Genomic DNA, 14,514 nt, shown 5'->3' on the forward strand with positions numbered 1-14,514 from the left:
TAAAATTTGGTATTTAGTCTTCGTAGGGGGCATTATACCTTCACCTTGAAATTTGTCTGCATAGGTCCACGCCTTCATATAGCCCTCATAGGACGGTACCTCCAGATTTTTCGGTATTTTGGAGGGTTTAGCCTGATTATCACACCAAAATGGCTGAAAATTGGTATTAAGTCTCCGTTGGGGGACTTCTAACCTTCCACCAGAAATATGTCGGTATAGGTCCTCGTCTTCCTATAGCCCCCATAGAACCGTGCCTCCTCATTTTCGGTATTTTGAGTGTTGTGGCCTCAATATCCACCCGATATGACTGAAATTTGGTGCTTAGTCTTCATATTGTTTGTGAGCATATTGAATATATCAAACTCTTGTCTTTATATATGAGAAATTTCCTTTAAAAATTTTTTTGACCGATTAATGGTCAAAAAACGGTAAATTTTTTGTAAAAAATCGAATTTAGATTTTCGCTGTCCACAATTTTTTTAAAAATTTATATTTTTAAAATTCTCTCGTTTTAAAGCAAGAAAAAATATATGATGATCGGTTCATTCGTTTTCGCGCTATAGCCAACACCGCAAAACGATTTGTTAAAAAATTTGTTGAGGTGGTCGCTGAAAAAGAGAAATGATACAATCGTCTGCAAACCTCTGCAGCTGGGACCTTTATATATTTGAAGTACTCACCTTTTACTACTCATACAGCAAAAATATCGATATACACTTTTATACCATTTTTTCCCACTCCACTCAATTTAAAATTTGCTTCAGAAAATTAATAAACTTAGTAAAACATGTTTGGGTAAATGTAAACACCATATGATTAATATTTACATGCAAACAAAAGTGTAGCCAAGTTCATTACATCCCAAGAGAACTTAGGAACAATTTTTCCAGCGACCGTTACTTTTAAATTTTAAATATTAACGCATAATATAATTTATTAATTTTAGGAAAAAAAAAACAAAAAATACGTATTAACTAAAATTGTCGGATTTCAATCCTCATATAGCAAAAACTACTTCTGTATCAATACCAAAATTCAGATTCTTCTTAACTAATATGTTTTCTATCACTCCCCATCAATAAATTTGTTCAACGAAGTATTTAGTTTTTACCATTTTTGGCCACGGTCGTGACACTGTGCGCCGGGGAGTTAAGATTCCTTAGAATCCTTGGGTTTTAGGAATATTGTGTCGTTGGCAATATTACTGCCAACAATGCGAGGAATCATTTAGTTACAATATTTAACCCCCAAGCGAGCCTGTTGCCTGTGGGCAATTTTGCATTTTTGTGTATGCGTATTTCCCACACCGTTTGAGATATTTATATATACTAGGAGAGTGTCGGTAGCTTGATTTCAGATGAATAAAAAAATGGAAAGTACTTTTAGATTGGCGAAGTTATGCGTGTTTAAGTAAACGTAGTCGAGTAAATATTTTAGTGATTTTATAAAATGCCGTTAAATGTCAAATGAATTGAATAATTTTAACCAATTTTTTTTTGAAAAATCTTACTGAGATTTTGATCTAATAAAATAAAAACACAAACATACACTTTACAGTTTCAATCAGTAGTTATAATTTTTTGAAATTTGAAAGATGCCTGTGGGCAACATTGGGCCATTTTGGTAATAAAGTGGTTACTTTAGTGTAACATGAAAATGATGGCTAGTGGTATTCAATTAAGTACAAAGGGTCATTGGGACAGTCAGGTCTGTGAAAAATGTTGTATTTATATTATTACTCGAATTACGGATTTATATGATACCATGCGGTTTTCGGTTCAAATATCGCTAATGATAACACTGTACAACATTTTTAAGGCGATCTTGTGCAAACAATTCGAACAAAGGATTTTTTGAAAGTACAGACCCAAACGAAAAGATATCCTAGTTGGGTTTTGTTGTGTCAGATCCAGCTCGGTTTTTATGGCCCCATCTAAACATGGTTAAATATTGAGTTTTTAAAGAAATTCGGGGCTATATCTCTGAAATCCTCTTCTGAAGCAAATTTGTAGATAAGGACAAGAATGAAATATTTGGAGAAATAATGAACTCGAAAAACTACATTTATTGCCTCAAATTTTAAAATATCTGCAAAAATCCACAATTTTTATACATTTCGCACCGTATTACATTCCGGGGAATATTTTTCTTTTGGAAAAATATTCCCCGGAATGTAATACGCAACTCTTCAGAACATGTCATTTCTGTAAAATGCCTCTATGTCGTTGTTTTTAGTACATTTTTCAACGACGATTTAATAAAAATGTCAATAATGCAGTGAAATCCGAAATGCGAGAATAAACTCTTGGTGTGAACTGTGTTTGAAATACGTGTTGTAAAAGATATGATGCAAAATACCGCTGAAACAACATGAAGTAAGCATTTTAGAGTTTTAGAATGTTCTAAAGAATTATTGAGAACTTTATTTGGAAGATTTTTGCAAAAGGTCACTTGGTTCAATTCCCAATAGTTTAGCCGATACTTACCAGAATTTCAGCAATTATGTAAAATTTTCTATATTTTAAAGATTTTGATGGCCTAGATGGAGTTTTTCTTATGTAGTTTTATCAAAAGATAAGTTCTACTAGTTTAGGGCTACAATATTGCTAAAGACAGCAAGGCCAAATTCCTATTAGTTTCTGAGATAAAGACCTAATAAATGCAAAAAGTGTAGATTTAGCCCGGTTTAGATGAGGCCATAAAATCCGAACGGGATCAGACAGAACAAAACCCTACTAGGGTTTTTGTAGTCGAAATATGTACTTTCAAAAAATGTATACTAGAAGTTGTTTACATTTTCAGTGTTGCATAGCGTAATTGTGTGTATTTGATGAAGGTCAATATTATCAGGTTTCAAGTCTGCATACAAAATAGAAAATATTTTTCAAACGCTTCTACTCTAAAAAATATCAATATGAGAATTTCAAATTATAAAGTCATAAAGTTTTAAATCCTCTTTAAAATTTGATCGAAACGGATCCCAATATTATACAAAAATGGTCGCCATAAAATTTCACTAAAGGCACTAGAATACATCAGAACTCTAAATCTTACCTGAACACGCAGAATCTGTAAAAATCAAAAACACGTTTTAAGGTTAATGTTGTACTTTATCTATGTTTGTGTCAAGTTGTCCCACAAAACATCATTCTAGATGGATGACGTCACCGACGAAATGAAATTTCTATTTACATTATATAACAATGAATTATCTACAGTGTTGGTCACATAGTTAGCACACCCCATTACCAACATTTATTTTGCCTAAAAAGGCTTTCAAAAGTAGTTGTAGTTAATAAAGTATTTGTACTAATATATTCTCAGTAGTATGCTTAAAGAATACAACGCAATACAGAAGCTGAAACATAACTATCAATTTGAATAACCTCCAAAAATGTAAAAAATGTCCTAAATTCACTGGACACGTAATTAGCACACCTTAAAAGAATCACTAATATTGTGAATAGTTTCAATATTTTCGTCCATATTCAGTTTTAAATCCCTTTTCGTTTGGGAATAAGTTCCAGTCTGCTAGTTATACTCTCCACCAGTCTCCGAAATTTCAGTGTCAGAGGGGAATTATATGGGGTACACCTTGGGTCCCAAGGGCAGATGGAAATTTCAGCTTTTTTAGTGTTTTTTTTTATCGATTTTTTCATATGTAAGTCCATATTTATATTAGGCAATTTTCCTTGCGGCAATTGTCAGTTTGTTGGAGAGAGAGGTGAGGTATATGGTAACCCTTTGCCTCTCAACACCCTCTCTTACCGACAAACTGACAATTGCCGCAAGGAAAATTGCCTAATGTAAAATATGGACTAAACAAATTCATTGAGGCAAGTAGTTCATAGAAACATCAAATAAAACATCATATTCTTGTTCATCTTTGTAAATTTGCGAATAGTGGGATGTACCCACCAGCAGTGTGCATCTGTAAAGTCCGTTTGACACAACAATTTTCATTAAAAAACTGCAATATGATGCTTTGAGCTATTGATTTTATAAATACTTATCCATCTGGACTGAATTCTACCGATATGTCGTGATGTATGCCACGATAAACCTATGTTCATCTCTATGGGACCTACGCAAATTTCAATAATTTTCTAAACATAAGGCAAATGGGAGATAGTCTAGTTAGACCGCAAGATAATATGTTTCCCGGAGCTTAAAACGATTAAATGTAAAATCAATAATCCAGAAAACATTTATCTTGAATAGTATATGCCTACTTTCATGGATTTTAACCAATTTCAGCAAACCTCAAAATCCTTTATTGTTAGAAAGGGGTTATACCTTTAAACACACTCATGTGCTACGTGTTCACCTAGTGCTTTGTTGACAGTTTTGTAGTTAGGTCTTTGGTCTATACATAGGTCTTTGGTGTTATTCAGACGTGTAATTTTGAATAACAAATGGTGTTATAAGTTGATCCTTCTTCACATAAGGGTGCTTTTTATTGATCTTCTTCCTATAAAACCCTTCCAAATCGAAAATTTTCTTGAATGAATCAGCGACCCTTAACACTTTTTGAAAAGTTTTTGCACTTTATATTTAAATTTCGGTAATCGGTTAACAATTCCAATAATTTCAGATCCATTTGTACATTTGTTTTTAAAGTTTTGGCGACTTTCTGACGTTTAAGTGTACAATACGAAAAATGGTCCGCTATTGGGATATATTTTGAGATTTCGAGTGATAAATTATTTTATCTTTCAAAAAATGATTTGTTCAATACATTTTGAATATGAATTAACTTCAATATAAATTAATTTTTGTATATTAATTGAATTAAATTAAAAAATCTTAGGGTGTGCTAATTATATGTCCTCTTGATAATTTAGGCGTCTTCACAAAACATTTATTTTTAAAAAACCAGGATTTTGTTTACGAACATTTTTCAATTTACCCTATCAAAACTCTTAGCTGACTGAAATCATTTTGCCCCAAAGGGGTGTACTAATTCTGTGGCCAACACTGTATATTAATTTTGCCAACAAACACAAAAATATTTTTAATAAAATTTATTACATTCAGTTTTTGAAGTGATGCATGACAGTAACATGTAACTTAGTTTCAGACAAATAGTACCAAAAGAGAAAAATTCTACACAAAATTTCACTACAAGTCTCAGGATAAACTACTTATCTAGGTTTAACACTTTTTATGAAGATAACACTAGAAATTTATATATTAAAAGTAGAAATTACTTGGTTTATATTTTTTAATGGTAATTGTGAAAGCTTCCATTCAGAGTCGAAATCTCCAAAAATACTTTTCTTTTTGGAGATAGGGTCAAAAGAAGAAATCTATGAGTCTCTGTCCGTGTGGAGTTTTTTCCCTTCTTCTTTTCTCCCATGGGACGCCTTCCCAGGTGGTGGATAGGGGAACGCTCATCAGATATGACGGGTACCGCAAAAATAAAATATGCGGGGCGAACCAAAAAAAAAAAAAAAGGAAAAAGGCAGCGTCTGATCGAGATTCGGCAGCAGCAAGCAGCGTCTGTACTCCAGTGGAGCGGCTGAAATACAGAAGGAAACTATAAACCCATCAGAAGGCAATGGGAAACCAGTGATGTATAATCCCTTGAAAATCGTACAAAACATGAACAATACAACGCAAAACAAACGGCCCTCAGTCTCCGGCAATCAGAGGGTGCTAAGAATTCCCGGAGGTAAAACTAAACAAAAACTTGTAATTGGAACTTGGAATGTGAGAAGTCTTTTCGAAAGTGGAAAACTTCATAACACAATAAGCGAGATGAACCGACTCAAAATTGATATCTTAGGTGTCAGCGAAACATGGTGGACGGAATGCGGTGATTTCAGATCAGAAAATATGACGGTCTATCATTCAGGAAACCAGGAGGGTGCTCACAGAAGAGGAGTATGTATTATTGTTAAAAATCATATAGCGGCCTGTGTCACGGGATTCGTTCCAAAGTCAGACAGGACAATGTTGTTAAAAATAAGCGGAAAACCGCTGAATTTTAATATCATACAAGTCTATGCTCCCACTGGAGATGCAAATATGAATGAAGTCGAAGAATTGTATAATGATATTGCGCAGTTACTAAAGATGACAAAAAAAACACGAAATAACAATAATACAAGGCGACTTTAATGCCAAGGTCGGAAACCAAGAAGTTGAAAATATTACGGGAAAATATGGCCTAGGCGAACGAAATGATAGAGGAGACAGACTAGTGCAATTTTGTCAGGAATATTGTATGAAAGTGAACAATACGTGTTTTCCCCTACATCCCAGACGGTTATACACCTGGAAATCCCCACAGGACAATGAAAACCAAATTGTGAGAAACCAAATAGACTACATAATAATAAATAAAAGATATTTCTCCAGTGTTACAAAATGCTCGACCTACCCAGGAGCAGATGTGCCATCGGATCACAACTTACTCGTGGCAAATATACGAATTAAGCTCGCATCAAATTGGACAAAACAGCCCCAAATAAAATGAATATTGAAAAACTTAAAGACTCGGCAACTAAACATGAGCTGTAAAACAATATAAATGGACAACTACAACAGTTGAATGAAGAAAATATGCACGAATTGTGGAACAAGGTGAAATATGTTATAAACACGACTGCAAAGAACACTCTGGGAAAGCGAACATCATCAAGAACAGAGGAATGGATTACCGACGAGATTCGAGAACTATGGAATGAGCGAAGCAAGTACAGAAATAAAAACTATGAAAAATACTGGGAGATAAATAAGGAGATACGATCTGCGACCCGAACAGCCAAAAATGCGAATTTGAATGCCAAATGCCAGGAAATTGAATTTCTACAAAGTATACACGATGATTTTAACCTCCACAAGAAGCTAAAGGAAGCCGCCGGAGTATATGGAAAGAAAATAACCAATCCAGTTCTAATTAACAAAAACAATGAAGCTGTATTTGACTTGGAGGGAAGGAAGCAAATATGGGAGGAATATATTACCAATCTTTTTACTGATAGCGAACGATCATCTTATGAGCATGTTTCGGAAATTCCAAGAAGAGGGACGCCTATAACGCAGAGCGTAGTAGAACGCGCTATAAAATCATTGAAAGACAGAAAGGCTACAGGACCGGACAAAATCCCATCAGAATTACTGAAACTTATTGATTCCAGCAATATACACCTACTAGTCAACCTTTTTAATTACAACACTGGAAACTATCCACAAGAATGGCTAAAATCAACCTTCATCGCAATACCCAAGAAAAATAATGCAAAACAATGCAGTGACTTCAGACTCATTAGCTTAATGAGTCATGTCTTGAAGATATTTCTAAAGATTATTCATAGTAGAATATACAAAATATGTGAATCACACATGGGAAATACCCAATTAGGGTTTAAAGAAGGAATGGGTACAAGAGAAGCACTATACTGCATCCAAATTATAACACAAAAATGTAGGGATGCCCAGAAGGATGTATTCATGTGTTTTATTGACTACGAAAAAGCATTCGATACCGTCAAACACGATAAATTAATGGAAATATTACATGATATAGGAATGCAAGGCAATGAACTTATGTGCATAAAAAGTCTCTATTGGAGTCAGTCGGCAAGAATTGAAGTAAGTGGAGAACCAACAAACGAAATTGGCATCTCAAGGGGTGTTAGACAGGGCTGTCTTCTATCTCCCTTATTGTTTAATGTATATTCAGAGAAAATATTCCAAGAAACGCTAGAAGGAGAAAACGTCGGAATAAAAATTCATGGAAAAATAATTAATAACATAAGGTATGCGGACGATGCCACGTTACTGGCTGGAAGTATATCCGGTCTCCAGAAACTTGTAGAGAAACTTGCACGTGTAAGTGAGAAATATGGCCTTAAAATAAACATGAAGAAGACGAAATACATGGTCATAAGCAGAAAAAATCCCCATGCAGATGTGACCTTAAAAGTACAAGGTACAGAAATTGAAAGAGTGCGATCTTTTAAATATCTAGGGATACTAATAAACGACCAATGGGATCCCTCGAAAGAGATTAAAAGTCGTATAGAGATGGCGCGAGATGCTTTTTGTAAATACAACAAACTTATGAAAAGCCATGACATAAACGTAACAACGAAAGTACGTTTCATAAAATGCTATGTTTGGTCGGTGCTGCTATATGGAACAGAAGTTTGGACGCTCAAATCCTCTGATGAAAGAAAATTGGAAGCCTTCGAAATGTGGATTTACCGGCGAGTACTGAAAATACCATGGACTGCGAAAATTTCTAATGACGAAGTACTAAGAAAGATGAATGTAAGCCGGCAGTTAATAACAACAATAAAAAGTCGCAAAATAGCATATCTTGGACACGTATTAAGGAACAACAAATACAACATTTTACAAGCAATTTTAAAAGGAAAAATTGATGGAAGGCGTGCTAGAGGAAGAAAAGAAACATCTTGGCTCAAAAACATCATGGACTGGACAGGTTATACCGACGAAACTGATCTGCTGAATGCTGCAAGACACAGAGAGCTGACAACCACTATACTATAACATAAATATAATGCGATAAATATTAAAAAAACAAAATGAATTGTACGATCACTTATATCCGGATAACGGATGAGTAAATAAAGAAGAAGATGAATCTCTGAACAAAAGAAATCATTAACCACTATATATAACAGTTTTAGCAGCCATTCTATAAAAATATATAACTTAAGGCCATGCTTTAGGATTTTTATTCAGATTTTCCTTGTTCTTCGAAACTAAAAATATTTTATTGGTTTATTTCGTTATGAATTCGTCCAGTAGATGTTGTGCGCTCGAGTTAAACAGCCTTTGCAATATTTAAACTAACCCTTTCCGACCTATAGCCTATCCTAGTGCAAAGACATAAATACAACTAAGACTAGACAAAATGCATGCAACAAAAAATGTTTACGAAACTTTGTATAGAAAGAATTCAAAATCGCAAGCAAGGAGGAACATTTCATGTAATGGTATCAGAAACGAAATTTATGAATTCAAGGATCTATTTAAGAATAATTCCATGTCAATTGGATCGGTAAATTCGGTTAAATACGTAAAAATGTATAAAAGAAAAAATGTTATATCACCATATCGTAACATAACATTATGTTAAATTCAAAAGCCATTCACTGAAGAATGATAAAAAAATGTCTTATCTTGTTATATTCATGTCTTTGCCTAGTGACCGATTTATCGGATTTTTTGAATTTTGTTGTTTCAAGTTAATACGTTTTGTCACCAAGACGCTTTATCCTTCTTTCTTTTTTTGAAACAAAATTATTTATTTTTTATTGTAATACTTCTTACAGCTTTATTTTTTACTTAAACATAAATATAATTTACACTATGAACAATAAGTTCATGTTCTTGATTTACATCCTACACTCGGCAGCATCTTGCCGAGGGCAAATCGTGTTCAAGAGGTCAGAGTTTGATGAATAGTCAAGTCTTTTGTCTTCACATCGCTGTTCGGATGAACAATATTTTGGGCAACATTCTGAGGTTCTTCATCCTAACCTTCAGATTTATACTCAATATTTCTTTTTATCTATAGATATTAGTTGTTTATCTAACGCCATTTTAAAACATAATAAAGTCATGGTTTTCTTTTTGAAGTTGGGAGATCATTTTGCAACTATCACCTGACCAAAATTTTGGAAGTTCATGTTAACGAAAATTTCTTATATAACGATGATGTAAACCTTGTTCAGACAGATGAAATAATTTCAATTGATATCTTTCATTAAAATGACGTAAAACTTCTTGACGAAGTTCCAATACTTTTATGAACACTTTGAACAATAAATCGGAGTTAATATATATTTGAGAACAATGTATTAATAAATAATTGCAAATATTTTTGGGCGTATCATTGATCAATTGGAGACCCTCGTCAGGATACTTCAGAAGTTAGCTTTAACACACAACTAGAGTATATACATATGTACGTATAATTAAATTCAGTGATTTCATTTCGGTAACTCCAACGTAGTTTAATATAAGACAAGGGGAAACCCTTAGAAATATTTAAAAATTTTAAAAAATAATGGTTTTTCTTTACGAAAATTGATTTCATCACAGAGAACATAGCCAGAGCACTTTGGATACTATAACTACACAGTTTTTTAGAAAATTCAAACTTCCCGAAATAATATCCTATAACCCCCGGTCAAATTGCGTTAATTTTAATTGTTTATGTAATTTCCTTTCTTACCTACTTCATATATCCTCTCTAATTTTAGTTTCCACACGAGATCCTGTAAATAAAAAAATCTAGCGGTAAGACGTGGGTTTGTTAATAGATCCATTCTGGAGCCAACCGTGGGTATGTTAATGAGCAACTTTATATTAATATTCTGGATTCTAAACTGTGTGTTTTAAATATTCTGGCAACCAAATATGAATACGTTTATAGAAAAATTGTTGCATCCAATAGTGTTTTATTTAACAGACAAATTCTAGCGCCCAAACGCGTTATTTAAATAGGGAACAGTCATAGATATTTTCAACGACAAATATTGGTGATCCATGGTTGGATATTCATATTATTTTCATAAAGAAACCAATCGTAGTTATTTTCCTAAAGATATTATGGTGCCCAATCCTTGATATTATCACAATGACATTTTGATAAAGAATTTCTGAAGGTTTTGTTGATAGAGAACTAATGCTGAGCAATAGTACGTCAATCCTTCATGAAATTCTGGCACACAATCGTGGGTTTGTTAATGACAAATTTTGTCGCCCAATCGTGCATCTGCAATAGACTTTGGCGTTCTAGACAAACGAGGCCTTCTCTTGGAGAATTTCTGGTTTCCTAACGGTGATCTTCTCATAAATTGCAAAACTCTGACAACCAGACTTGAATTCTTTAAAACAAAATTCTGGCGCCCAATCCAAGGTCTATATATGTATACAAAAACGTTTAATCCGTGTAATTCTTTTTTAGCAAAAATCCATGAACACATTTTGATGCTCTCAGCCTTTAGGCTAATAAAGGTATTTACGTACTTTCGTACGACCAAAATGTGTCTCCTTCTCCAAACTTAATATTTCAAAAATGTGCAGAAAGTTTTTTAGGGACAAGTTCATACTTCCACAATGTGTTGTGGTTTGTGCGAGCAGGATACTTCGTTGGTACAATATCGTAATATTTTTCTCTTAGATAAATTTCGAAGATGGTGAAAATTTTCGCTAAAATGATTTGGACCAAACTTTGGATTAAGTAATATTTTCCCCAAAACTTAATTTAAGCTCCTTAGGGTACCCTACTCAAAAAAGATGAACATTTTTGTTTATGTGCTGTTTGATGTCTGTTCGAGGATCCTTTGGAAATTTTTACGAAGGTACTGCTTCTGGTCCTGTTTACATATTTCCTGACATTATGGTCCAAAAGCTCTAAATTATACGGTGACCAACTGAAATGACTGGTGGGCGCAATATCTATTGAATGCAATAATTCCCAAAATAAGTTCAACTTCCGAAGTGGACAATCCAGCATATTTCTTCATGTAAATCCTTCGCAGCACTTGGGATCATTAATCAAAATTCATATTTTGTCGACAGGTTCAAACGTCGAAAAATACTTCGGAAATCCCCTAAATACACAATTTTTTGGAAAATGGATATTGGTTGTTTAGCCGGTATTCGATCTTTCAATAGACGCACGCTTCAATTCACACAGGCCAAGGGTATATCCCTGTATATTCTTTTTACTTGTTCGCAATGTCCCTTACAGAAGACGGAAAAAGGAAAATTTCTAAATATATGCATCTATTAGAAGTACTTCTTCGTTCGATAGTGTCCTATTTTATCCAAAATGCAATTGCTGTCGGTTACAATGCGAGATGCAGTCGTTTTAATGTTCAAAGAATAATCGGAAGAAAAATTTTTTTGCCCAATAGATATTTTAGTAGAGATAGTGCAGAATACGGATTATTTTCTAAGACTATATCTCGGAAACTTATTCGAAGTAATGAAAATTACATCTTTGTGTTTATTTCAGCTTGAGTCCATATTTTGTTGTAATTCATTTGTTTGAATAACAACAAAATATTTTAAAGTGGATATGAAATTGATTAGTTGCGGGCGAAGGGTAGGGAATACTATAGTTTCAGTTGTCACCAAACAACTTCATCAGTTCCCTTCTTTCCGCCGACTCTGTATCGATAAACAGGTCAATAAAGCCATCTAGGTGGATATGAAATTCTTTAGTTCGACTCAAATTGTAGGGTAAACAGCTTTAGGGCCATACAGCAAATTTCTCATTTTATTTAATTTGCTAGATGGCTTTATTGACCTGTTTATCGATACAGAGTCGGCGGAAAAAAAGGGAACTGATGAAGTTGTTTGGTGACAACTGATACTATAGTATTCCCTACCCTTCAAAGTCAAAATTTCGATTTTAACTAAAAAATGGACAGTTTTTTTCGCCATAAATCCGTTAATTTTTTTAAGCCTCTCACTTAAGTACAAGCTTTTTATATGTATAATAACCTTACAAAAACATACGAAGATCGGATCATCAGTTTTGAGCTACAGTGGGCACCACATTTAAAAATGCCATTTCGAGAAAACCGCTTTTTAAACTTCGATGTTACATACAAATCACAATGAATTTCCTCTTTCTAACGCTCTAATATCATCTAATTTTTGTCCGATTGGCTCGACATTTCTTTCCACCATATTCCATCCCAACTGTACTTTAAAATGAAGCAATACAAATTTTTCGTTTTTGTAAAATTTGTAATTGGCCATAAACCCTTAAGCAGCGGTTTTGTCTTTTATTGCTAAATTACTCCTACCAAAATGTTCAAAGACAAAAAATAAAAATAAATCTTTTTCTAGATGTTATTCATAACCCATAGTGTTGAACGGTATCTGCCAAAAACGTCCAATAAACACAAATAGACGTATTGCTTTTAGTCAGAAACACTACTGTCTACTAAAATTACTATTATACCCTTCAAACCAAATTTAAGTTTGTTATAAACAATGAAAAAATATTTAAAAAGTATAAATTGTTCGTAGTTTTTATATTTTCAAATATTTTGGACAATATACAGATGTAGTTAAATTATATCCTCTGAAATACTTTCTCCAATAATTTACATGTCTCTTTACAAATTTAAAAAAAAAAATTACTTAGAAATTAAAAAAATTGTATAATAGGCTAATATTTCATTCTAGAAATAAATGGGACAAATTATATCGAAATCGGTAAGGATTTGAATATAGCTCCCATATATATATTTTTAGCTGATTTTCTGTACTTTATGCACAAAACACGGTATGTATGTTCAATTTCAATGAAATTTGGAATGTGAGAACCAAACCAAATACCGATTTGGTCTAAAAACAAATTTGACAAATTATATCGAGATCGGTTCATATAGGAATATAGCTCCCATATATATTTTCGATCGATTTCGTGTTTTTGTTATGTATGTTCAATTTCAAAGAAATATTGAAGACTTAGCAGTCAGTAGAAGTCATCATTATTTACTCGTACACAAGTACTTATAGTTGGGAAGGAATTGGCCAAGGCTACAGCTATTAAGTATCATATCTTTGAGAGACTTCTTAAGATTTATGTTTTATTGTGATATATCTAAATCATTAGGAATACTTATAGTCGGAAAGGCTTTCGGAGGATTGTTACCTCCTGAAACATACAAAAAATACCATAGTAGCTCCATAACAACCCTGAATAGGTATATAACGCCTTCATATCTCCTATATTTATTCGTTAAAATATTAAAAACGTTAATATAATTATGGCATTCCATTATATTTTATCGTAGTCGGGGCAGCAAAGCGCACCGGGTTCAGCTAGTATGACAAATAAAGACCTCTGTAACTCACTTTTGGTTGGAGACAAAAATCGGAAAAATTAAAACGTGCAAAATTTCTGTAATTACCAAAATTTGTTTGGTAAGTTAACGATAAATAAGAATTAGTTACTAAGTTCTACCGATAGCAACAGTGAAGTCAATTTTTAAATGGTTTTATTTAGCTCACCCCGTTTGTTTTATTTATTATTTATTCTTGGGTCAAATTTAGTAATTCAAATTTCACCCTCTTCCTGTCAACCGATTAATCTGAAATTTTGTATACACTTTGGATTTTGGTGACAATACAATTATATTTATTCATTATCATTATAAATTCAAGATGGCGGCCGCTATAAAATAGCGGATAACGTAGGTTTTATCAATCCCATCAATATGGGTATCAAATGAAAGGGCTCAACAAGCTCAACAACAATATACTATAAAAAATTTAAATCCAAGATGACGGCCGCTACAAAATGGCGGATAACGTAGGTTTTATCAATCCCGTCAATATGGGTATCAAATGAAAGTGCTCAGCAAGCAGAATACAATATACTATAAAAAATTGAAATCCAAGATGGCGGCCGCTACAAAATGGCGGATAACGTAGGTTTTATCAATCCCATCAATTCAACGATTCTTCTATCGCACATTAAGTCGATAATTTGTAGACAATTGT

Source organism: Musca autumnalis, unplaced genomic scaffold (genome assembly GCF_047663935.1).
Source record: "Musca autumnalis isolate F117 unplaced genomic scaffold, ASM4766393v1 scaffold_4, whole genome shotgun sequence".
Taxonomy (NCBI): Eukaryota; Metazoa; Arthropoda; class Insecta; order Diptera; family Muscidae; genus Musca; species Musca autumnalis.